The following is a 24,176-nucleotide window of genomic DNA, read 5'->3' as shown; positions in this document are numbered from 1 at the left end:
TTGAGCAAGAATGCGCCAAGGAAGGGTGGTAGGAACTCCTTGAAAGTAACGAAACACTGCGAATCGACAGATGCGCACTTGAAATGCGTCAGAGCCTACTGTTTTGTAGGTGCGCAAAATTCCAAAAACTAAATAATTAAATAAAAAACTAAAAAAACAGAAAATCAACTGTTCTGAAACGATCACCGACGATAAGCAACAACGTTAGTATTCGGATCGGTGACCGCCAGGGAACTCTGGAAAATAGGGCTGGCAGGGGTAGCCAAAAAATGAAGACAGACAAAGTGTCTCTAGAAATAACAAGAGTATGACACGACAGGACTGTTCTGAATTACGTCAGGGCTTATAGTTTTGTAGCAGTACACAATTGCATATTTGTAAACAAAAATTTATCTTTCGCCGCTAGAAGAGATGGATGCTTTGTCGAACCGCCTGTGTCTTGTGTCCGTGTTTTCGCACCTTTCCATGGCACGGCACAGAGCTGCTCTAGTAGCTCCGAACGGCCGCACACGGCGCCTCGCACACGCCGGTCAGTCCGGCGCCAGTCTCGCAGTTGTTTCTCGTGCTTGTGCTGTCATATGGACCACGACCCGAGCAGCAGCGAGCGGCAGTCGAGCAAAGTCGGGACAAGTCGGGACGGAAGGGGACAGCCGAGAATGCACCATGCGAATTACGCAAATATCTGGAAGCGCGACGCGTGTCAGGCAGGTGAGAACGCTTCCCTCGGTCCAGCAGGACACTGCCACACCCCGCGCAGTCCACCCGCCGGCCGGCCGCGCGCAAGACCTGCGCTGGATAACAATAACATGGTGCGTCTCCCGCGAGTGTCGAGGTGGAAGGACGTGCTTTGCGTCAAATGTGCCACCGAAAATGGCGAGTGCGTGTGTTGGGAGGAGAGGCGAAGCATTCTTCTGCCGTGCGGCTACAGTATAAGGACGCCAACGGCCATACCATGTTGAATACACCGGTTCTCGTCCGATCACCGAAGTTAAGCAACATCGGGCCGGGTTAGTACTTGGATGGGTGACCGCCTGGGAACACCGGGTGCTGTTGGCTCTCTCTCTTGTTTTAAATTTCATGTCACTACACCTGGCAGCCCTCTTTTCATACTAACTCTCAGGTGCAACAAAGATGCACCCACACGCATTTTAAAATACTGTATTAAACGTAAGATGCGAAATTACAATAATGAACTCAGTTTGAGCAAGAATGCGCCAAGGAAGGGTGGTAGGAACTCCTTGAAAGTAACGATACACTGCGAATCGACAGATGCGCACTTGAAATGCGTCAGAGCCTACTGTTTTGTAGGAGCACAAAATTCCAAAAATTAAATAATTAAATAAAAAACTAAAAAAACAGAAAATCAACTGTTCCGGTACGATCACCGACGATAAGCAACAACGTTAGTATTCGGATCGGTGACCGCCAGGGAACTCTGGAAAATAGGGCTGGCAGGGGTAGCCAAAAAATGAAGACAGACAAAGTGTCTCTAGAAATAACAAGAGTATGACACGACAGGACTGTTCTGAATTACGTCAGGGCTTATAGTTTTGTAGCAGTGCACAATTGCATATTTGTAAACAAAAATTTATCTTTCGCCGCTAGAAGAGATGGATGCTTTGTCGAACTGCCTGTGTCTTGTGTCCGTGTTTTCGCACCTTTCCATGGCACGGCACAGAGCTGCTCTAGTAGCTCCGAACGGCCGCACACGGCGCCTCGCACACGCCGGTCAGTCCGGCGCCAGTCTCGCAGTTGTTTCTCGTGCTTGTGCTGTCATATGGACCACGACCCGAGCAGCAGCGAGCGGCAGTCGAGCAAAGTCGGGACAAGTCGGGACGGAAGGGGACAGCCGAGAATGCACCATGCGAATTACGCAAATATCTGGAAGCGCGACGCGTGTCAGTCAGGTGAGAACGCTTCCCTCGGTCCAGCAGGACACTGCCACACCCCGCGCAGTCCACTCGCCGGCCGGCCGCGCGCAAGACCTGCGCTGGATAACAATAACATGGTGCGTCTCCCGCGAGTGTCGAGGTGGAAGGACGTGCTTTGTGTCAAATGTGCCACTGAAAATGGCGAGTGCGTGTGTTGGGAGGAGAGGCGAAACATTCTTCGGCCGTGCGGCTACAGTATAAGGACGCCATCGGCCATACCATGTTGAATACACCGGTTCTCGTCCGATCACCGAAGTTAAGCAACATCGGGCCAGGTTGGTACTTGGATGGGTGACCGCCTGGGAACACCGGGTGCTGTTGGCTCTCTCTCTTGTTTTAAATTTCATGTCACTACACCTGGCAGCCCTCTTTTCATACTAACTCTCAGGTGCAACAAAGATGCACCCACACGCATTTTAAAATACTGTATTAAACGTAAGATGCGAAATTACAGTAATGAACTCAGTTCGAGCAAGAATGCGCCAAGGAAGGGTGGTAGGAACTCCTTGAAAGTAACGAAACACTGCGAATCGACAGATGCGCACTTGAAATGCGACAGAGCCTACTGTTTTGTAGGAGCGCAAAATTCCAAAAACTAAATAATTAAATAAAAAACTAAAAAAACAGAAAATCAACTGTTCCGGTACGATCACCGACGATAAGCAACAACGTTAGTATTCGGATCGGTGACCGCCAGGGAACTCTGGAAAATAGGGCTGGCAGGGGTAGCCAAAAAATGAAGACAGACAAAGTGTCTCTAGAAATAACAAGAGTATGACACGACAGGACTGTTCTGAATTACGTCAGGGCTTATAGTTTTGTAGCAGTGCACAATTGCATATTTGTAAACAAAAATTTATCTTTCGCCGCTAGAAGAGATGGATGCTTTGTCGAACCGCCTGTGTCTTGTGTCCGTGTTTTCGCACCTTTCCATGGCACAGCACAGAGCTGCTCTAGTAGCTCCGAACGGCCGCACACGGCGCCTCGCACACGCCGGTCAGTCCGGCGCCAGTCTCGCAGTTGTTTCTCGTGCTTGTGCTGTCATATGGACCACGACCCGAGCGGCAGCGAGCGGCAGTCGAGCAAAGTCGGGACAAGTCGGGACAAGTCGGGACGGAAGGGGACAGCCGAGAATGCACCATGCGAATTACGCAAATATCTGGAAGCGCGACGCGTGTCAGGCAGGTGAGAACGCTTCCCTCGGTCCAGCAGGACACTGCCACACCCCGCGCAGTCCACCCGCCGGCCGGCCGCGCGCAAGACCTGCGCTGGATAAAAATAACATGGTGCGTCTCCTGCGAGTGTCGAGTTGGAAGGACGTGCTTTGCGTCAAATGTGCCACCGAAAATGGCGAGTGCGTGTGTTGGGAGGAGAGGCGAAGCATTCTTCTGCCGTGCGGCTACAGTATAAGGACGCCAACGGCCATACCATGTTGAATACACCGGTTCTCGTCCGATCACCGAAGTTAAGCAACATCGGGCCAGGTTGGTACTTGGATGGGTGACCGCCTGGGAACACCGGTTGCTGTTGGCTCTCTCTCTTGTTTTAAATTTCATGTCACTACACCTGGCAGCCCTCTTTTCATACTAACTCTCAGGTGCAACAAAGATGCACCCACACGCATTTTAAAATACTGTATTAAACGTAAGATGCGAAATTACAGTAATGAACTCAGTTTGAGCAAGAATGCGCCAAGGAAGGGTGGTAGGAACTCCTTGAAAGTAACGAAACACTGCGAATCGACAGATGCGCACTTGAAATGCGTCAGAGCCTACTGTTTTGTAGGAGCGCAAAATTCCAAAAACTAAATAATTAAATAAAAAACTAAAAAAACAGAAAATCAACTGTTCCGGTACGATCACCGACGATAAGCAACAACGTTAGTATTCGGATCGGTGACCGCCAGGGAACTCTGGAAAATAGGGCTGGCAGGGGTAGCCAAAAAATGAAGACAGACAAAGTGTCTCTAGAAATAACAAGAGTATGACACGACAGGACTGTTCTGAATTACGTCAGGGCTTATAGTTTTGTAGCAGTGCACAATTGCATATTTGTAAACAAAAATTTATCTTTCGCCGCTAGAAGAGATGGATGCTTTGTCGAACCGCCTGTGTCTTGTGTCCGTGTTTTCGCACCTTTCCATGGCACGGCACAGAGCTGCTCTAGTAGCTCCGAACGGCCGCACACGGCGCCTCGCACACGCCGGTCAGTCCGGCGCCAGTCTCGCAGTTGTTTCTCGTGCTTGTGCTGTCATATGGACCACGACCCGAGCAGCAGCGAGCGGCAGTCGAGCAAAGTCGGGACAAGTCGGGACGGAAGGGGACAGCCGAGAATGCACCATGCGAATTACGCAAATATCTGGAAGCGCGACGCGTGTTAGTCAGGTGAGAACGCTTCCCTCGGTCCAGCAGGACACTGCCACACCCCGCGCAGTCCACTCGCCGGCCGGCCGCGCGCAAGACCTGCGCTGGATAACAATAACATGGTGCGTCTCCCGCGAGTGTCGAGGTGGAAGGACGTGCTTTGCGTCAAATGTGCCACTGAAAATGGCGAGTGCGTGTGTTGGGAGGAGAGGCGAAACATTCTTCGGCCGTGCGGCTACAGTATAAGGACGCCAACGGCCATACCATGTTGAATACACCGGTTCTCGTCCGATCACCGAAGTTAAGCAACATCGGGCCAGGTTGGTACTTGGATGGGTGACCGCCTGGGAACACCGGGTGCTGTTGGCTCTCTCTCTTGTTTTAAATTTCATGTCACTACACCTGGCAGCCCTCTTTTCATACTAACTCTCAGGTGCAACAAAGATGCACCCACACGCATTTTAAAATACTGTATTAAACGTAAGATGCGAAATTACAGTAATGAACTCAGTTCGAGCAAGAATGCGCCAAGGAAGGGTGGTAGGAACTCCTTGAAAGTAACGATACACTGCGAATCGACAGATGCGCACTTGAAATGCGTCAGAGCCTACTGTTTTGTAGGAGCGCAAAATTCCAAAAATTAAATAATTAAATAAAAAACTAAAAAAACAGAAAATCAACTGTTCCGGTACGATCACCGACGATAAGCAACAACGTTAGTATTCGGATCGGTGACCGCCAGGGAACTCTGGAAAATAGGGCTGGCAGGGGTAGCCAAAAAATGAAGACAGACAAAGTGTCTCTAGAAATAACAAGAGTATGACACGACAGGACTGTTCTGAATTACGTCAGGGCTTATAGTTTTGTAGCAGTGCACAATTGCATATTTGTAAACAAAAATTTATCTTTCGCCGCTAGAAGAGATGGATGCTTTGTCGAACTGCCTGTGTCTTGTGTCCGTGTTTTCGCACCTTTCCATGGCACGGCACAGAGCTGCTCTAGTAGCTCCGAACGGCCGCACACGGCGCCTCGCACACGCCGGTCAGTCCGGCGCCAGTCTCGCAGTTGTTTCTCGTGCTTGTGCTGTCATATGGACCACGACCCGAGCGGCAGCGAGCGGCAGTCGAGCAAAGTCGGGACAAGTCGGGACGGAAGGGGACAGCCGAGAATGCACCATGCGAATTACGCAAATATCTGGAAGCGCGACGCGTGTCAGTCAGGTGAGAACGCTTCCCTCGGTCCAGCAGGACACTGCCACACCCCGCGCAGTCCACCCGCCGGCCGGCCGCGCGCAAGACCTGCGCTGGATAAAAATAACATGGTGCGTCTCCTGCGAGTGTCGAGTTGGAAGGACGTGCTTTGCGTCAAATGTGCCACCGAAAATGGCGAGTGCGTGTGTTGGGAGGAGAGGCGAAGCATTCTTCTGCCGTGCGGCTACAGTATAAGGACGCCAACGGCCATACCATGTTGAATACACCGGTTCTCGTCCGATCACCGAAGTTAAGCAACATCGGGCCAGGTTGGTACTTGGATGGGTGACCGCCTGGGAACACCGGGTGCTGTTGGCTCTCTCTCTTGTTTTAAATTTCATGTCACTACACCTGGCAGCCCTCTTTTCATACTAACTCTCAGGTGCAACAAAGATGCACCCACACGCATTTTAAAATACTGTATTAAACGTAAGATGCGAAATTACAGTAATGAACTCAGTTCGAGCAAGAATGCGCCAAGGAAGGGTGGTAGGAACTCCTTGAAAGTAACGAAACACTGCGAATCGACAGATGCGCACTTGAAATGCGACAGAGCCTACTGTTTTGTAGGAGCGCAAAATTCCAAAAACTAAATAATTAAATAAAAAACTAAAAAAACAGAAAATCAACTGTTCCGGTACGATCACCGACGATAAGCAACAACGTTAGTATTCGGATCGGTGACCGCCAGGGAACTCTGGAAAATAGGGCTGGCAGGGGTAGCCAAAAAATGAAGACAGACAAAGTGTCTCTAGAAATAACAAGAGTATGACACGACAGGACTGTTCTGAATTACGTCAGGGCTTATAGTTTTGTAGCAGTGCACAATTGCATATTTGTAAACAAAAATTTATCTTTCGCCGCTAGAAGAGATGGATGCTTTGTCGAACCGCCTGTGTCTTGTGTCCGTGTTTTCGCACCTTTCCATGGCACAGCACAGAGCTGCTCTAGTAGCTCCGAACGGCCGCACACGGCGCCTCGCACACGCCGGTCAGTCCGGCGCCAGTCTCGCAGTTGTTTCTCGTGCTTGTGCTGTCATATGGACCACGACCCGAGCGGCAGCGAGCGGCAGTCGAGCAAAGTCGGGACAAGTCGGGACAAGTCGGGACAAGTCGGGACAAGTCGGGACAAGTCGGGACAAGTCGGGACAAGTCGGGACAAGTCGGGACGGAAGGGGACAGCCGAGAATGCACCATGCGAATTACGCAAATATCTGGAAGCGCGACGCGTGTCAGGCAGGTGAGAACGCTTCCCTCGGTCCAGCAGGACACTGCCACACCCCGCGCAGTCCACCCGCCGGCCGGCCGCGCGCAAGACCTGCGCTGGATAACAATAACATGGTGCGTCTCCCGCGAGTGTCGAGGTGGAAGGACGTGCTTTGCGTCAAATGTGCCACCGAAAATGGCGAGTGCGTGTGTTGGGAGGAGAGGCGAAGCATTCTTCTGCCGTGCGGCTACAGTATAAGGACGCCAACGGCCATACCATGTTGAATACACCGGTTCTCGTCCGATCACCGAAGTTAAGCAACATCGGGCCGGGTTAGTACTTGGATGGGTGACCGCCTGGGAACACCGGGTCCTGTTGGCTCTCTCTCTTGTTTTAAATTTCATGTCACTACACCTGGCAGCCCTCTTTTCATACTAACTCTCAGGTGCAACAAAGATGCACCCACACGCATTTTAAAATACTGTATTAAACGTAAGATGCGAAATTACAATAATGAACTCAGTTTGAGCAAGAATGCGCCAAGGAAGGGTGGTAGGAACTCCTTGAAAGTAACGATACACTGCGAATCGACAGATGCGCACTTGAAATGCGTCAGAGCCTACTGTTTTGTAGGAGCGCAAAATTCCAAAAATTAAATAATTAAATAAAAAACTAAAAAAACAGAAAATCAACTGTTCCGGTACGATCACCGACGATAAGCAACAACGTTAGTATTCGGATCGGTGACCGCCAGGGAACTCTGGAAAATAGGGCTGGCAGGGGTAGCCAAAAAATGAAGACAGACAAAGTGTCTCTAGAAATAACAAGAGTATGACACGACAGGACTGTTCTGAATTACGTCAGGGCTTATAGTTTTGTAGCAGTGCACAATTGCATATTTGTAAACAAAAATTTATCTTTCGCCGCTAGAAGAGATGGATGCTTTGTCGAACTGCCTGTGTCTTGTGTCCGTGTTTTCGCACCTTTCCATGGCACGGCACAGAGCTGCTCTAGTAGCTCCGAACGGCCGCACACGGCGCCTCGCACACGCCGGTCAGTCCGGCGCCAGTCTCGCAGTTGTTTCTCGTGCTTGTGCTGTCATATGGACCACGACCCGAGCGGCAGCGAGCGGCAGTCGAGCAAAGTCGGGACAAGTCGGGACGGAAGGGGACAGCCGAGAATGCACCATGCGAATTACGCAAATATCTGGAAGCGCGACGCGTGTCAGGCAGGTGAGAACGCTTCCCTCGGTCCAGCAGGACACTGCCACACCCCGCGCAGTCCACCCGCCGGCCGGCCGCGCGCAAGACCTGCGCTGGATAAAAATAACATGGTGCGTCTCCTGCGAGTGTCGAGTTGGAAGGACGTGCTTTGCATCAAATGTGCCACCGAAAATGGCGAGTGCGTGTGTTGGGAGGAGAGGCGAAGCATTCTTCTGCCGTGCGGCTACAGTATAAGGACGCCAACGGCCATACCATGTTGAATACACCGGTTCTCGTCCGATCACCGAAGTTAAGCAACATCGGGCCAGGTTGGTACTTGGATGGGTGACCGCCTGGGAACACCGGTTGCTGTTGGCTCTCTCTCTTGTTTTAAATTTCATGTCACTACACCTGGCAGCCCTCTTTTCATACTAACTCTCAGGTGCAACAAAGATGCACCCACACGCATTTTAAAATACTGTATTAAACGTAAGATGCGAAATTACAGTAATGAACTCAGTTTGAGCAAGAATGCGCCAAGGAAGGGTGGTAGGAACTCCTTGAAAGTAACGAAACACTGCGAATCGACAGATGCGCACTTGAAATGCGTCAGAGCCTACTGTTTTGTAGGAGCGCAAAATTCCAAAAACTAAATAATTAAATAAAAAACTAAAAAAACAGAAAATCAACTGTTCCGGTACGATCACCGACGATAAGCAACAACGTTAGTATTCGGATCGGTGACCGCCAGGGAACTCTGGAAAATAGGGCTGGCAGGGGTAGCCAAAAAATGAAGACAGACAAAGTGTCTCTAGAAATAACAAGAGTATGACACGACAGGACTGTTCTGAATTACGTCAGGGCTTATAGTTTTGTAGCAGTGCACAATTGCATATTTGTAAACAAAAATTTATCTTTCGCCGCTAGAAGAGATGGATGCTTTGTCGAACCGCCTGTGTCTTGTGTCCGTGTTTTCGCACCTTTCCATGGCACGGCACAGAGCTGCTCTAGTAGCTCCGAACGGCCGCACACGGCGCCTCGCACACGCCGGTCAGTCCGGCGCCAGTCTCGCAGTTGTTTCTCGTGCTTGTGCTGTCATATGGACCACGACCCGAGCAGCAGCGAGCGGCAGTCGAGCAAAGTCGGGACAAGTCGGGACGGAAGGGGACAGCCGAGAATGCACCATGCGAATTACGCAAATATCTGGAAGCGCGACGCGTGTCAGTCAGGTGAGAACGCTTCCCTCGGTCCAGCAGGACACTGCCACACCCCGCGCAGTCCACTCGCCGGCCGGCCGCGCGCAAGACCTGCGCTGGATAACAATAACATGGTGCGTCTCCCGCGAGTGTCGAGGTGGAAGGACGTGCTTTGCGTCAAATGTGCCACTGAAAATGGCGAGTGCGTGTGTTGGGAGGAGAGGCGAAACATTCTTCGGCCGTGCGGCTACAGTATAAGGACGCCAACGGCCATACCATGTTGAATACACCGGTTCTCGTCCGATCACCGAAGTTAAGCAACATCGGGCCAGGTTGGTACTTGGATGGGTGACCGCCTGGGAACACCGGGTGCTGTTGGCTCTCTCTCTTGTTTTAAATTTCATGTCACTACACCTGGCAGCCCTCTTTTCATACTAACTCTCAGGTGCAACAAAGATGCACCCACACGCATTTTAAAATACTGTATTAAACGTAAGATGCGAAATTACAGTAATGAACTCAGTTCGAGCAAGAATGCGCCAAGGAAGGGTGGTAGGAACTCCTTGAAAGTAACGAAACACTGCGAATCGACAGATGCGCACTTGAAATGCGACAGAGCCTACTGTTTTGTAGGAGCGCAAAATTCCAAAAACTAAATAATTAAATAAAAAACTAAAAAAACAGAAAATCAACTGTTCCGGTACGATCACCGACGATAAGCAACAACGTTAGTATTCGGATCGGTGACCGCCAGGGAACTCTGGAAAATAGGGCTGGCAGGGGTAGCCAAAAAATGAAGACAGACAAAGTGTCTCTAGAAATAACAAGAGTATGACACGACAGGACTGTTCTGAATTACGTCAGGGCTTATAGTTTTGTAGCAGTGCACAATTGCATATTTGTAAACAAAAATTTATCTTTCGCCGCTAGAAGAGATGGATGCTTTGTCGAACCGCCTGTGTCTTGTGTCCGTGTTTTCGCACCTTTCCATGGCACAGCACAGAGCTGCTCTAGTAGCTCCGAACGGCCGCACACGGCGCCTCGCACACGCCGGTCAGTCCGGCGCCAGTCTCGCAGTTGTTTCTCGTGCTTGTGCTGTCATATGGACCACGACCCGAGCGGCAGCGAGCGGCAGTCGGGACAAGTCGGGACAAGTCGGGACAAGTCGGGACAAGTCGGGACAAGTCGGGACAAGTCGGGACAAGTCGGGACAAGTCGGGACAAGTCGGGACAAGTCGGGACGGAAGGGGACAGCCGAGAATGCACCATGCGAATTACGCAAATATCTGGAAGCGCGACGCGTGTCAGGCAGGTGAGAACGCTTCCCTCGGTCCAGCAGGACACTGCCACACCCCGCGCAGTCCACCCGCCGGCCGGCCGCGCGCAAGACCTGCGCTGGATAACAATAACATGGTGCGTCTCCCGCGAGTGTCGAGGTGGAAGGACGTGCTTTGCGTCAAATGTGCCACCGAAAATGGCGAGTGCGTGTGTTGGGAGGAGAGGCGAAGCATTCTTCTGCCGTGCGGCTACAGTATAAGGACGCCAACGGCCATACCATGTTGAATACACCGGTTCTCGTCCGATCACCGAAGTTAAGCAACATCGGGCCGGGTTAGTACTTGGATGGGTGACCGCCTGGGAACACCGGGTGCTGTTGGCTCTCTCTCTTGTTTTAAATTTCATGTCACTACACCTGGCAGCCCTCTTTTCATACTAACTCTCAGGTGCAACAAAGATGCACCCACACGCATTTTAAAATACTGTATTAAACGTAAGATGCGAAATTACAATAATGAACTCAGTTTGAGCAAGAATGCGCCAAGGAAGGGTGGTAGGAACTCCTTGAAAGTAACGATACACTGCGAATCGACAGATGCGCACTTGAAATGCGTCAGAGCCTACTGTTTTGTAGGAGCGCAAAATTCCAAAAACTAAATAATTAAATAAAAAACTAAAAAAACAGAAAATCAACTGTTCCGGTACGATCACCGACGATAAGCAACAACGTTAGTATTCGGATCGGTGACCGCCAGGGAACTCTGGAAAATAGGGCTGGCAGGGGTAGCCAAAAAATGAAGACAGACAAAGTGTCTCTAGAAATAACAAGAGTATGACACGACAGGACTGTTCTGAATTACGTCAGGGCTTATAGTTTTGTAGCAGTGCACAATTGCATATTTGTAAACAAAAATTTATCTTTCGCCGCTAGAAGAGATGGATGCTTTGTCGAACTGCCTGTGTCTTGTGTCCGTGTTTTCGCACCTTTCCATGGCACGGCACAGAGCTGCTCTAGTAGCTCCGAACGGCCGCACACGGCGCCTCGCACACGCCGGTCAGTCCGGCGCCAGTCTCGCAGTTGTTTCTCGTGCTTGTGCTGTCATATGGACCACGACCCGAGCGGCAGCGAGCGGCAGTCGAGCAAAGTCGGGACAAGTCGGGACGGAAGGGGACAGCCGAGAATGCACCATGCGAATTACGCAAATATCTGGAAGCGCGACGCGTGTCAGGCAGGTGAGAACGCTTCCCTCGGTCCAGCAGGACACTGCCACACCCCGCGCAGTCCACCCGCCGGCCGGCCGCGCGCAAGACCTGCGCTGGATAAAAATAACATGGAGCGTCTCCTGCGAGTGTCGAGTTGGAAGGACGTGCTTTGCGTCAAATGTGCCACCGAAAATGGCGAGTGCGTGTGTTGGGAGGAGAGGCGAAGCATTCTTCTGCCGTGCGGCTACAGTATAAGGACGCCAACGGCCATACCATGTTGAATACACCGGTTCTCGTCCGATCACCGAAGTTAAGCAACATCGGGCCAGGTTGGTACTTGGATGGGTGACCGCCTGGGAACACCGGTTGCTGTTGGCTCTCTCTCTTGTTTTAAATTTCATGTCACTACACCTGGCAGCCCTCTTTTCATACTAACTCTCAGGTGCAACAAAGATGCACCCACACGCATTTTAAAATACTGTATTAAACGTAAGATGCGAAATTACAGTAATGAACTCAGTTTGAGCAAGAATGCGCCAAGGAAGGGTGGTAGGAACTCCTTGAAAGTAACGAAACACTGCGAATCGACAGATGCGCACTTGAAATGCGTCAGAGCCTACTGTTTTGTAGGAGCGCAAAATTCCAAAAACTAAATAATTAAATAAAAAACTAAAAAAACAGAAAATCAACTGTTCCGGTACGATCACCGACGATAAGCAACAACGTTAGTATTCGGATCGGTGACCGCCAGGGAACTCTGGAAAATAGGGCTGGCAGGGGTAGCCAAAAAATGAAGACAGACAAAGTGTCTCTAGAAATAACAAGAGTATGACACGACAGGACTGTTCTGAATTACGTCAGGGCTTATAGTTTTGTAGCAGTGCACAATTGCATATTTGTAAACAAAAATTTATCTTTCGCCGCTAGAAGAGATGGATGCTTTGTCGAACCGCCTGTGTCTTGTGTCCGTGTTTTCGCACCTTTCCATGGCACGGCACAGAGCTGCTCTAGTAGCTCCGAACGGCCGCACACGGCGCCTCGCACACGCCGGTCAGTCCGGCGCCAGTCTCGCAGTTGTTTCTCGTGCTTGTGCTGTCATATGGACCACGACCCGAGCAGCAGCGAGCGGCAGTCGAGCAAAGTCGGGACAAGTCGGGACGGAAGGGGACAGCCGAGAATGCACCATGCGAATTACGCAAATATCTGGAAGCGCGACGCGTGTCAGTCAGGTGAGAACGCTTCCCTCGGTCCAGCAGGACACTGCCACACCCCGCGCAGTCCACTCGCCGGCCGGCCGCGCGCAAGACCTGCGCTGGATAACAATAACATGGTGCGTCTCCCGCGAGTGTCGAGGTGGAAGGACGTGCTTTGCGTCAAATGTGCCACTGAAAATGGCGAGTGCGTGTGTTGGGAGGAGAGGCGAAACATTCTTCGGCCGTGCGGCTACAGTATAAGGACGCCAACGGCCATACCATGTTGAATACACCGGTTCTCGTCCGATCACCGAAGTTAAGCAACATCGGGCCAGGTTGGTACTTGGATGGGTGACCGCCTGGGAACACCGGGTGCTGTTGGCTCTCTCTCTTGTTTTAAATTTCATGTCACTACACCTGGCAGCCCTCTTTTCATACTAACTCTCAGGTGCAACAAAGATGCACCCACACGCATTTTAAAATACTGTATTAAACGTAAGATGCGAAATTACAGTAATGAACTCAGTTCGAGCAAGAATGCGCCAAGGAAGGGTGGTAGGAACTCCTTGAAAGTAACGAAACACTGCGAATCGACAGATGCGCACTTGAAATGCGACAGAGCCTACTGTTTTGTAGGAGCGCAAAATTCCAAAAACTAAATAATTAAATAAAAAACTAAAAAAACAGAAAATCAACTGTTCCGGTACGATCACCGACGATAAGCAACAACGTTAGTATTCGGATCGGTGACCGCCAGGGAACTCTGGAAAATAGGGCTGGCAGGGGTAGCCAAAAAATGAAGACAGACAAAGTGTCTCTAGAAATAACAAGAGTATGACACGACAGGACTGTTCTGAATTACGTCAGGGCTTATAGTTTTGTAGCAGTGCACAATTGCATATTTGTAAACAAAAATTTATCTTTCGCCGCTAGAAGAGATGGATGCTTTGTCGAACCGCCTGTGTCTTGTGTCCGTGTTTTCGCACCTTTCCATGGCACAGCACAGAGCTGCTCTAGTAGCTCCGAACGGCCGCACACGGCGCCTCGCACACGCCGGTCAGTCCGGCGCCAGTCTCGCAGTTGTTTCTCGTGCTTGTGCTGTCATATGGACCACGACCCGAGCGGCAGCGAGCGGCAGTCGAGCAAAGTCGGGACAAGTCGGGACGGAAGAGGACAGCCGAGAATGCACCATGCGAATTACGCAAATATCTGGAAGCGCGACGCGTGTCAGGCAGGTGAGAACGCTTCCCTCGGTCCAGCAGGACACTGCCACACCCCGCGCAGTCCACCCGCCGGCCGGCCGCGCGCAAGACCTGCGCTGGATAACAATAACATGGTGCGTCTCCCGCGAGTGTCGAGGTGGAAGGATGTGCTTTGCGTCAAATGTGCCACCGAAAATGGCGAGTGCGTGTGTTGGGAGGAGAGGCGAAACATTCTTCGGCCGTGCGGCTACAGTATAAGGACGCCAACGGCCATACCATGTTGAATACACCGGTTCTCGTCCGATCACCGAAGTTAAGCAATATCGGGCCGGGTTAGTACTTGGATGGGTGACCGCCTGGGAACAGCAGGTGCTGTTGGCTCTCTCTCTTGTTTTAAATTTCATGTCACTACACCTGGCAGCCCTCTTTTCATTCTAACTCTCAGGTGCAACAAAGATGCACCCACACGCATTTTAAAATACTGTATTAAACGTAAGATGCGAAATTACAGTAATGAACTCAGTTTGAGCAAGAATGCGCCAAGGAAGGGTGGTAGGAACTCCTTGAAAGTAACGAAACACTGCGAATCGACAGATGCGCACTTGAAATGCGTCAGAGCCTAATGTTTTGTAGGAGCGCAAAATTCCAAAAACTAAATAATTAAATAAAAAACTAAAAAAACAGAAAATCAACTGTTCTGGTACGATCACCGACGATAAGCAACAACGTTAGTATTCGGATCGGTGACCGCCAGGGAACTCTGGAAAATAGGGCTGGCAGGGGTAGCCAAAAAATGAAGACAGACAAAGTGTCTCTAGAAATAACAAGAGTATGACACGACAGGACTGTTCTGAATTACGTCAGGGCTTATAGTTTTGTAGCAGTGCACAATTGCATATTTGTAAACAAAAATTTATCTTTCGCCGCTAGAAGAGATGGATGCTTTGTCGAACCGCCTGTGTCTTGTGTCCGTGTTTTCGCACCTTTCCATGGCACGGCACAGAGCTGCTCTAGTAGCTCCGAACGGCCGCACACGGCGCCTCGCACACGCCGGTCAGTCCGGCGCCAGTCTCGCAGTTGTTTCTCGTGCTTGTGCTGTCATATGGACCACGACCCGAGCGGCAGCGAGCGGCAGTCGAGCAAAGTCGGGACAAGTCGGGACAAGTCGGGACGGAAGGGGACAGCCGAGAATGCACCATGCGAATTACGCAAATATCTGGAAGCGCGACGCGTGTCAGGCAGGTGAGAACGCTTGCCTCGGTCCAGCAGGACACTGCCACACCCCGCGCAGTCCACCCGCCGGCCGGCCGCGCGCAAGACCTGCGCTGGATAACAATAACATGGTGCGTCTCCTGCGAGTGTCGAGTTGGAAGGACGTGCTTTGCGTCAAATGTGCCACCGAAAATGGCGAGTGCGTGTGTTGGGAGGAGAGGCGAAGCATTCTTCTGCCGTGCGGCTACAGTATAAGGACGCCAACGGCCATACCATGTTGAATACACCGGTTCTCGTCCGATCACCGAAGTTAAGCAACATCGGGCCAGGTTGGTACTTGGATGGGTGACCGCCTGGGAACACCGGTTGCTGTTGGCTCTCTCTCTTGTTTTAAATTTCATGTCACTACACCTGGCAGCCCTCTTTTCATACTAACTCTCAGGTGCAACAAAGATGCACCCACACGCATTTTAAAATACTGTATTAAACGTAAGATGCGAAATTACAGTAATGAACTCAGTTTGAGCAAGAATGCGCCAAGGAAGGGTGGTAGGAACTCCTTGAAAGTAACGAAACACTGCGAATCGACAGATGCGCACTTGAAATGCGTCAGAGCCTACTGTTTTGTAGGAGCGCAAAATTCCAAAAACTAAATAATTAAATAAAAAACTAAAAAAACAGAAAATCAACTGTTCCGGTACGATCACCGACGATAAGCAACAACGTTAGTATTCGGATCGGTGACCGCCAGGGAACTCTGGAAAATAGGGCTGGCAGGGGTAGCCAAAAAATGAAGACAGACAAAGTGTCTCTAGAAATAACAAGAGTGTGTGTGTGTTTGAGGTTTACGGGCGCTAAACAGCGTGGTCATCAGCGCCCAAGCGCATAGAAACAGGAACACAGGCGGTGAAGGGACGAAGACGGACGCCCAACAAGGAGAACGGCTAAAAGACACAGGCCTGACGCAGTTCCAAATGCGCACATACAGAGGCCAAACAAGAGGAGAAGAAACACACTAAAAAAGGAAAGGAAACACAAGGAAAAGAGAACAGATACCGAAGTGAAACAAGGAGGTAATCGTGACTGGCGGACCTCTTTACCTAAAAACTGGGTGAGCCAGTCACCTAGCAGCACATTAAAACCTTCTCCCTAAAATCCGAGGCAACAGATTGGACAGGACACAAAACCGTAAAAACTTAACGACAGTCGCTGCGTCGTCTTGCAAAATAGAGGGCAAATCCGGTGGCAAGGAAACCACCGCCCTCTGGTCAGAGAATAAAAGACAGTCAAGTAAAATGTGGCGGACAGTAATCTGGACGCCACAAGCACTGCAGATTGGGGGGTCCTCCCGCCGGAGTAAAAAACCATGCGTGAAGGGACTGTGTCCAATGCGGAGGCGAGTGAGGAGAACCTCATCCCGCCTGTATGACTGGTAGGACGTACGCCATGGTCGCGTAGTGGCCTTTACCAGACGCAGCTTATTGTCAGAAACTGCCAACCACTCCTCTTCCCATTGATGCATAACACGAAAACGCAAAAGGGAGGTTACAGCATGGAGGGGGACGGCACATTCAACAACGTGAGGGAGGGAACATGCATCTTTGGCAGCCACATCCGCCAGTTCGTTGCCCCTAATACCCACGTGCCCCGGCACCCAGCAGAAAGAAACCTCCTTCCCCTGCCGTTGCAGGTGGAGTAGGGCATCATGGATGTTCTGGACGACCGTATCCGCTGGGTACAAGTGTTGAATGGTCTGAAGGGCACTCAGGGAGTCAGAACAGATGAGGAACTTAATACTGGGAACACATCTCATCTGCTCCAATGCCCGCAATATTGCAAATAATTCGGCATCGAGGATGGTAAACACCGCAGGAAGCCGTAACTTGACGACTCGATCAGGGAAAACAACAGCACAACCAACAGTGTCCCCCTGTTTAGAGCCATCTGTGAATACAGGTACTTGGTCCGGATGCTGGTTTAAAATATCGTAAAATAAGGAGGTAAAAACAAACGCCGGAGTGCAGTTCCTCCGGTTCTCCGACAAGTCTAAAAGGATGCTGGGCCTCTGGAGCAACCAGGGAGGCAGGCGAGTAAAACCTTGTCGTTGGGGGGCCACACGCTCCACACCAAGGGACTCAAGCAAATGCTTGGCACGAATCCCAAATGGTTTTGTTGCCCTGGGACGACTGGAAAAGAGACGTTCCATAGGCGGTCGGGCAACGGTAGGGTACGCAGGGGAGGTAGGACAGGCAAGGAAATGACACACCCGTCGCACCATGAGGAGTTTCCGCCGGATGGCGAGCGGCGGTTCCCCTGCCTCAGCACACAGGCTGGGGATGGGACTGGTACGGAAGGCACCAGTGGCCAGCCTGATACCCTCATGGTGTACTGCGTCAAGGATCTTCAGATACGAAGGCCTTGCTGACCCATAGACGGTGCAAGCATAGTCAAGACGCGATCGGACGAAAGCCCTATAAAACTGCAGCAGACGCACCCGATCTGCTCCCCAGGACCGATGGCTCAGACACTTCAAAATATTCAGTGCCTTCAGGGCCCGCACCTTGAGGTCTTTAAGGTGAGGCAACCACGACAACTTGGAATCAAAAGTGAGGCCCAGGAACCTCACAGTGTCCCTAAAAGGAAGAACGGTGTCCCTCAGACGCAATTCAGGGGAGGGAAAAAGACGCCGAGAACGATTAAAATGAACACACACAGATTTGTCTGCAGAAAAGGTAAAACCCGTCTTTGCAGTCCATGCCTCTAAGCGCTTTATCGTAAGCTGTAACTGCCGACTAGCACTGACAAGACTGGAGGAAGAACAGAAAACAGCAAAATCGTCCACAAACAAGGAGCATTGGGCAGGACTCCGGATAGTGGACGTGATACTGTTAATAGCAACGGCAAAGAGGGTGACACTTAAAACGCTGCCCTGAGGAACACCATTCTCCTGCACGTACAAATCCGATAGCACATTACCAACCCGATACCGAAAGAGGCGGTGAGAAAGAAAGGACCGAATGAAGATGGGGAGACGGCCACGAAAGCCCCACTCATGGAGTTGATTGAGGATAAGGCGGTGCCAAGTAGTGTCATACGCCTTATTAATGTCAAAGAAGACCCCTAGACAATGCTGGTTACGTAGAAAGGCCTGCTGGATGGCGGCCTCAAGCAGGGTCAAGTTGTCTATAGTGGAACGACATCTCCGAAAGCCACACTGAGAGGGGCTAAGGAGCTGCCTGGTCTCGAGCAGCCAAACCAGGCGGCGGTTGACCATGCGTTCCAACGTCTTCCCAACACAGCTCGTCAAGGCAATACTCCGATAACTACTGGGATGCGTTCGGTCCTTCCCTGGTTTGAAGAGGGGAATCAAAATTGCCTCCCTCGACGAGTCAGGGTACGTGCCAGATAACCATATCATATTGAAACAGTTCAGGAGAACTTCCTTGGATGGCAGCGACAGGTGCCGCAGCATGCTGTACCGGATTTGATCATGACCAGGCGCAGTATCATGGGCCACAGACAGCGCAGAATCCAGTTCCCACATTGTGAAGGGGCAGTTATAGGGTTCAGAATTTAGAGACCGGAAGTCCAAGTGACCCCTTTCGACGGCAGTGCGGTAGCGGCAGAAATCTGGATCACAGTTAATAGTGGCGGTAGATTCCGCAAAATGCATGGCCAGTGTCTGGGCAATGTCTCTCGGCGCCGTGAGGAGACATCCCTGATGCAGCAATGCCGTGACAGGTAGCTGGCTGAGTTTCCCGGAAATCCTCCTGATGGCTTCCCATACTTTCGTAGAACTAGTGGAGCGAGAGATGGAATTCAAGAACGATTGCCATGACCGTCGTTTGCTCTCTTTAATCACCCGCCGCGCTCTGGCCCTTGCCACCCGAAAGACCGCAAGATTGTCAGCTGAGGGACGGCACTTGAAGCGGCGCAGTGCTGCACGGCGGGCGCGGATGGCTGAGTGGCACTCAGTGGTCCACCAAGGGACAGGACGCCTCTTGGGATGACCGGATGACCGTGGGATGGACAATTCAGCAGCATGAGAGATCACGGCTGCAACATGGTCTACCCATTCGTGGACACTGGCACGGTGTTCCAAAACAGCCAGTTGGCTGAAAAGTGTCCAGTCAGCTCTGCAAAGGTGCCACCGGGGCGGCACTGGTAATGCCACAGCCTCATCCAGGAGGCGAATCCAGAGGGGGAAGTGGTCACTAGAATGGAGGTCAGCTGCAGCCTCCCACAGAGCAGAATCCGCGAGTGCTGGAGAGCAAAAGGAAAGGTCAATAGCCGATGACGATCCGGAAGCAGTACAGAAATGAGTGGGAGCACCAGAGTTGAGGAGGCACAGTTCTTCAGACATCATGACGCTTTCCAGAATGCGACCCCTGGGGCAAGTAGTCGGAGAGCCCCATAAGACATTATGAGCGTTGAAGTCCCCCAGAAGAAGAAATGGGCGAGGGAGTTGGCTAATAAGGTGCGTGAGAGCCTCAGTGTCAATCGCATCCGGAGGTGGTAAATAAACAGAACAGACTGTGAGCCTCCGACCCACAAGAATGTCAACTGCAACTGCTTGCAAGTCGGTGACGAGAGGGAGCTCAGATGAGGGGTGCACATCACGGACAAAAACCGCAACACCACCCTTTGCCCTTTGCCCCGTCAGATCATCTTTTCGATATGCGGTATAGCCGCGTAAAGAAGGAGAATCAGTGGCCCGAAAATGTGTCTCTTGGATGCATAAGCACAAGGGGCACTCTCGTATGAGGAGTTGTAATTCGGCCACATGCGTCCTGAAACCATTCAGGTTCCACTGTAATATGGGAGCCAGTGATCAGGGTGGCTGAACTTTCACCCTGCCTCTGTGCTTTGGAGGAGAGACCGTACTGGCCGGAGATTTATTCCTGGGGTGAGAAGATCGCCCCCGGTCGACATCAATGTCCATAAGATCCGATGACGACCCACGGGAGATGTCAGACAGTACGATGGCATCATCATCGGACCGACGCTGACTAGTCTCCTCAGGTGGCAGAACCTTCATCTTCTGAGGCTTTGTCTTGGGGGGCTTGGAATGCAGAGCCTTGTCAACAGTTGGAGGTTGACTCGCCTGGGCAGAAGGCGCCATATGGGGGGAGGCTGGAAGTACCTCAATGTCAGCAACCACGGCCTTGTCCGATGTAGCGGGGAGAGCCGCAGATTGCAAAACAACCGCAGCAGCACAAGTGCACTGGCAAGCGCAGGTTTTAGTGCTAACACTAGCAACCTCCGTTTGTGTAGCAACAGTGGCCAGTTGTACCGGTTTTTTGAGAGCGGAAGCGAAAGATGTGTAAAACACAGGAGGTTGCATGGCCTTAAAGATCTTCTTGGCCTCACCATAGGGGATGCGCTTAGAGGTTTTAATCTCCTGTACCTTCCGCTCTTCGAGATAGATGGGGCAGATCCGGCTCCAGACAGGGTGACTCCCAGAGCAATTCACGCACTTCACAGGCGATGAACAATCGGCTCCGTCATGGGCAGGCTGACCACATTTACCACACGTGGCTATTCCATTGCACCCCAACGTAGTATGCCCAAAGCGCTGACATTTAAAACAGCGCATTGGGTTGGGGAAATATGGCCGTACGGACAAACGTAAGAACCCCGCTTTAACATGCTCCGGGAGTCTCGGGCAACTGAATGTGAGAATAAACGAGTCAGATTTGACGAGGTCCCCATTGACTCGTTTCATAATGTGCTGCACGTCAACAATTCCTTCGTCAGCCCACTCAGATTTTAGCACGTCTATGGGGATATCCACCAAGTCCCTACACGTCACAACACCCTTACTATAATTCAAAGTGGAGTGGAGCTCGGTCTCGACAGCGTACTCTCCTAGACAATTTGCTTTCCGAAGGGCAGCGACTTGACGGGAACTAGAAGTTTCAACTAACAGAGTCCCATTGCGCAGTCGCTTTACAGATTTCAGTGTTCCTGCAATTCCCTCAAGACCCTTGTGGATGTAAAAGGGAGAAACCCTCTCAAAGCTACCCTCCTTCCTTTTAATAATCAAAAACACATTCTGATTATCAGCATGTGCTCCGTTACTACATTCTGTTAAATCTCTAGCAACACCAGGCGCTGGAGGACTCGCAGCGCGTAGCCGCTTTTTCGATTGGGTGTGTTTTCCTACCAGCGGCCCACCCAAGCCACTGGTAGGGGGAAATGTAGAGGTCGAAGGGTCCATTGTGGTCCCACGAGCAGCTAGGGAACTAAAAGTCCGCTCAGACAGAGCCCCGCGTGCCTGAGTAAGCCTTATACAACTGGGGTGCGGCAGGTGCCCCAGAGGTTGCCCGCTTGCGACTGTTCCACCCCAACAGCCATGCATCTTCTAGGCGCGGAGCACACCGAAAGATTGAGGGGTTTTTATAGAGGTTGGCCTTCCTCGCAATCCAGGCGGTCAAGCCAAGATTACCATTCCCCGCAGCACACAACGTTTCACCGCCGCGCCGTACGGTGGTCGCTGAAGCATGTCCGGGGGTTACGGTGACAGGACACTTGCGGCGCAGACCAGTCCCCAGCTCAGGACCCCGGGGTCGCCAAGCCCGTACTCAGCAAGTGAATGCTGAGCCCCTGGGGGAAAAATAACAAGAGTATGACACGACAGGACTGTTCTGAATTACGTCAGGGCTTATAGTTTTGTAGCAGTGCACAATTGCATATTTGTAAACAAAAATTTATCTTTCGCCGCTAGAAGAGATGGATGCTTTGTCGAACCGCCTGTGTCTTGTGTCCGTGTTTTCGCACCTTTCCATGGCACGGCACAGAGCTGCTCTAGTAGCTCCGAACGGCCGCACACGGCGCCTCGCACACGCCGGTCAGTCCGGCGCCAGTCTCGCAGTTGTTTCTCGTGCTTGTGCTGTCATATGGACCACGACCCGAGCGGCAGCGAGCGGCAGTCGAGCAAAGTCGGGACAAGTCGGCACGGAAGGGGACAGCCGAGAATGCACCATGCGAATTACGCAAATATCTGGAAGCGCGACGCGTGTCAGGCAGGTGAGAACGCTTCCCTCGGTCCAGCAGGACACTGCCACACCCCGCGCAGTCCACCCGCCGGCCGGCCGCGCGCAAGACCTGCGCTGGATAACAATAACATGGTGCGTCTCCCGCAAGTGTCGAGTTGGGAGGACGTCCTTTGCGTCAAATGTGCCACCGAAAATGGCGAGTGCGTGTGTTGGGAGGAGAGGCGAAGCATTCTTCTGCCGTGCGGCTACAGTATAAGGACGCCAACGGCCATACCATGTTGAATACACCGGTTCTCGTCCGATCACCGAAGTTAAGCAACATCGGGCCAGGTTGGTGCTTGGATGGGTGACCGCCTGGGAACACCGGGTGCTGTTGGCTCTCTCTCTTGTTTTAAATTTCATGTCACTACACCTGGCAGCCCTCTTTTCATACTAACTCTCAGGTGCAACAAAGATGCACCCACACGCATTTTAAAATACTGTATTAAACGTAAGATGCGAAATTACGGTAATGAACTCAGTTTGAGCAAGAATGCGCCAAGGAAGAAGGGTGGTAGGAACTCCTTGAAAGTAACGAAACACTGCGAATCGACAGATGCGCACTTGAAATGCGTCAGAGCCTACTGTTTTGTAGGAGCGCAAAATTCCAAAAACTAAATAATTAAATAAAAAACTAAAAAAACAGAAAATCAACTGTTCCGGTACGATCACCGACGATAAGCAACAACGTTAGTATTCGGATCGGTGACCGCCAGGGAACTCTGGAAAATAGGGCTGGCAGGGGTAGCCAAAAAATGAAGACAGACAAAGTGTCTCTAGAAATAACAAGAGTATGACACGACAGGACTGTTCTGAATTACGTCAGGGCTTATAGTTTTGTAGCAGTGCACAATTGCATATTTGTAAACAAAAATTTATCTTTCGCCGCTAGAAGAGATGGATGCTTTGTCGAACCGCCTGTGTCTTGTGTCCGTGTTTTCGCACCTTTCCATGGCACGGCACAGAGCTGCTCTAGTAGCTCCGAACGGCCGCACACGGCGCCTCGCACACGCCGGTCAGTCCGGCGCCAGTCTCGCAGTTGTTTCTCGTGCTTGTGCTGTCATATGGACCACGACCCGAGCAGCAGCGAGCGGCAGTCGAGCAAAGTCGGGACAAGTCGGGACGGAAGGGGACAGCCGAGAATGCACCATGCGAATTACGCAAATATCTGGAAGCGCGACGCGAGTCAGGCAGGTGAGAGCGCTTCCCTCGGTCCAGCAGGACACTGCCACACCCAGCGCAGTCCACCCGCCGGCCGGCCGCGCGCAAGACCTGCGCTGGATAACAATAACATGGTGCGTCTCCCGCGAGTGTCGAGGTGGAAGGACGTGCTTTGCGTCAAATGTGCCACCGAAAATGGCGAGTGCGTGTGTTGGGAGGAGAGGCGAAGCATTCTTCTGCCGTGCGGCTACAGTATAAGGACGCCAACGGCCATACCATGTTGAATACACCGGTTCTCGTCCGATCACCGAAGTTAAGCAACATTGGGCCCGGTTAGTACTTGGATGGGTGACCGCCTGGGAACACCGGGTGCTGTTGGCTCTCTCTCTTGTTTTAAATTTCATGTCACTACACCTGGCAGCCCTCTTTTCATACTAACTCTCAGGAGCGACCAAGATGCTCCCACAAGCATTTTAAACTACTGTATTAAACGTAAGATGCGAAATTACAGTAATGAACTCAGTTTGAGCAAGAATGCGCCAAGGAAGGGTGGTAGGAACTCCTTGAAAGTAACGAAACACTGCGAATCGACAGATGCGCACTTGAAATGCGTCAGAGCCTACTGTTTTGTAGGAGCGCAAAATTCCAAAAACTAAATAATTAAATAAAAAACTAAAAAAACAGAAAATCAACTGTTCTGGTACGATCACCGACGATAAGCAACAACGTTAGTATTCGGATC

At 51.3% G+C, this 24,176-nt stretch overlaps 15 non-coding genes across 15 annotated transcripts; all 15 read left to right on the top strand.

The window, feature by feature from the left end:
- Window positions 1–937: 937 nt before the first annotated feature.
- Window positions 938–1,056, top strand: LOC126274739 (5S ribosomal RNA). Its single transcript, XR_007550297.1, has one exon. It is a non-coding gene; the product is annotated as a 5S ribosomal RNA (ribosomal RNA).
- Window positions 1,057–2,136: 1,080 nt separating this feature from the next.
- LOC126274127 (5S ribosomal RNA) lies at window positions 2,137–2,255 on the top strand. Its single transcript, XR_007549954.1, has one exon. It is a non-coding gene; the product is annotated as a 5S ribosomal RNA (ribosomal RNA).
- A 1,090-nt stretch (window positions 2,256–3,345) lies between these two features.
- Window positions 3,346–3,464, top strand: LOC126274152 (5S ribosomal RNA). The gene has a single exon (XR_007549979.1). It is a non-coding gene; the product is annotated as a 5S ribosomal RNA (ribosomal RNA).
- A 1,080-nt stretch (window positions 3,465–4,544) lies between these two features.
- On the top strand, window positions 4,545–4,663 carry LOC126273859 (5S ribosomal RNA). Its single transcript, XR_007549696.1, has one exon. It is a non-coding gene; the product is annotated as a 5S ribosomal RNA (ribosomal RNA).
- A 1,080-nt stretch (window positions 4,664–5,743) lies between these two features.
- On the top strand, window positions 5,744–5,862 carry LOC126273858 (5S ribosomal RNA). The gene has a single exon (XR_007549695.1). It is a non-coding gene; the product is annotated as a 5S ribosomal RNA (ribosomal RNA).
- A 1,150-nt stretch (window positions 5,863–7,012) lies between these two features.
- Window positions 7,013–7,131, top strand: LOC126274093 (5S ribosomal RNA). The gene has a single exon (XR_007549921.1). It is a non-coding gene; the product is annotated as a 5S ribosomal RNA (ribosomal RNA).
- Window positions 7,132–8,211: 1,080 nt separating this feature from the next.
- Window positions 8,212–8,330, top strand: LOC126274151 (5S ribosomal RNA). The gene has a single exon (XR_007549978.1). It is a non-coding gene; the product is annotated as a 5S ribosomal RNA (ribosomal RNA).
- Window positions 8,331–9,410: 1,080 nt separating this feature from the next.
- Window positions 9,411–9,529, top strand: LOC126273857 (5S ribosomal RNA). The gene has a single exon (XR_007549694.1). It is a non-coding gene; the product is annotated as a 5S ribosomal RNA (ribosomal RNA).
- A 1,160-nt stretch (window positions 9,530–10,689) lies between these two features.
- LOC126274726 (5S ribosomal RNA) lies at window positions 10,690–10,808 on the top strand. Its single transcript, XR_007550285.1, has one exon. It is a non-coding gene; the product is annotated as a 5S ribosomal RNA (ribosomal RNA).
- A 1,080-nt stretch (window positions 10,809–11,888) lies between these two features.
- LOC126274150 (5S ribosomal RNA) lies at window positions 11,889–12,007 on the top strand. Its single transcript, XR_007549977.1, has one exon. It is a non-coding gene; the product is annotated as a 5S ribosomal RNA (ribosomal RNA).
- Window positions 12,008–13,087: 1,080 nt separating this feature from the next.
- On the top strand, window positions 13,088–13,206 carry LOC126273856 (5S ribosomal RNA). Its single transcript, XR_007549692.1, has one exon. It is a non-coding gene; the product is annotated as a 5S ribosomal RNA (ribosomal RNA).
- Window positions 13,207–14,286: 1,080 nt separating this feature from the next.
- LOC126274058 (5S ribosomal RNA) lies at window positions 14,287–14,405 on the top strand. Its single transcript, XR_007549888.1, has one exon. It is a non-coding gene; the product is annotated as a 5S ribosomal RNA (ribosomal RNA).
- A 1,090-nt stretch (window positions 14,406–15,495) lies between these two features.
- LOC126274149 (5S ribosomal RNA) lies at window positions 15,496–15,614 on the top strand. Its single transcript, XR_007549976.1, has one exon. It is a non-coding gene; the product is annotated as a 5S ribosomal RNA (ribosomal RNA).
- A 6,880-nt stretch (window positions 15,615–22,494) lies between these two features.
- LOC126274200 (5S ribosomal RNA) lies at window positions 22,495–22,613 on the top strand. Its single transcript, XR_007550027.1, has one exon. It is a non-coding gene; the product is annotated as a 5S ribosomal RNA (ribosomal RNA).
- A 1,083-nt stretch (window positions 22,614–23,696) lies between these two features.
- Window positions 23,697–23,815, top strand: LOC126274572 (5S ribosomal RNA). The gene has a single exon (XR_007550174.1). It is a non-coding gene; the product is annotated as a 5S ribosomal RNA (ribosomal RNA).
- Window positions 23,816–24,176: the final 361 nt, after the last annotated feature.

This window comes from Schistocerca gregaria, chromosome 5, assembly GCF_023897955.1.
Source record: "Schistocerca gregaria isolate iqSchGreg1 chromosome 5, iqSchGreg1.2, whole genome shotgun sequence".
Lineage (NCBI taxonomy): Eukaryota > Metazoa > Arthropoda > Insecta > Orthoptera > Acrididae > Schistocerca > Schistocerca gregaria.
Note: the sequence above shows the minus strand (reverse complement) of the source record. Positions and strands in the feature narration are given on the sequence as shown.